This window comes from Salvelinus sp. IW2-2015, unplaced genomic scaffold (genome assembly GCF_002910315.2).
Source record: "Salvelinus sp. IW2-2015 unplaced genomic scaffold, ASM291031v2 Un_scaffold2348, whole genome shotgun sequence".
Taxonomy (NCBI): domain Eukaryota; kingdom Metazoa; phylum Chordata; class Actinopteri; order Salmoniformes; family Salmonidae; genus Salvelinus; species Salvelinus sp. IW2-2015.
This window is the reverse complement of record NW_019943673.1, coordinates 29,133-29,947: the sequence shown is the minus strand read 5'-3', so window position 1 is coordinate 29,947 and position 815 is coordinate 29,133.

Genomic DNA, 815 nt, shown 5'->3' with positions numbered 1-815 from the left:
TTGCCATCGATAAAATGCTTTTGAGTTGTCAGTAGCTTATGCCTGCCCATATCATAACCCCACCGCCACCATGGGGCACTCTGTTCACAACGTTGACATCAGCAAATGATCTTGGCGAAGGAGAAATGCTCAGTAACAGGGATGTAAACAAATTTGTGCAACATTTGATTCGTTTTTTTGTGAGTATGAAACATTTCTGTGATCTTTTATTTCAACTCATGAAACATGGGACGAACACTTTACATGTTGCGTTTATATTTTTGTTCAGTATAGTTTGTCTACTAATTGAGTAGCGTTTAGATAACTGGTCAGTAGTTCAATCGGATATCAACCAAAATAATACATTTTTCACGAGGTCAAAATTACATCTTAAATCTGGTTGTTTTGTGGTTGTAAAACATCCGACCAGATTTCAACCAGTGAAAGACGTGGCTTGCATTGAGCAATAGCGTTGGTTACCACGGACACGGTTGTTTATTTTCTGAGACATAGGACCTGAAACCACTTGAAGCTGGGATGTCCCTCCTACCATTTACTTAGCTCCTCAGACTACCTCCTGGCTGAACCCTACCTCACAGCTGTTGACCAAGCACACGCCTGCAATTGTTACATCGTAGTGCAGCAGGAGAGAGCGGTGGCAGCACGGTAACACATCCAGAGATCGGTTTATAGCCATTAATCTAAGAGTTTATATATTTTAAACAAACACTGTCATAGACGTACACAATTAATATGAGATGAAAGGTGAGTTCCTAACGAGTTCAGGAAGCCAAGCTTGAGCTCTGTGAGACATTGGGTCAGATGTTTTGAGACCT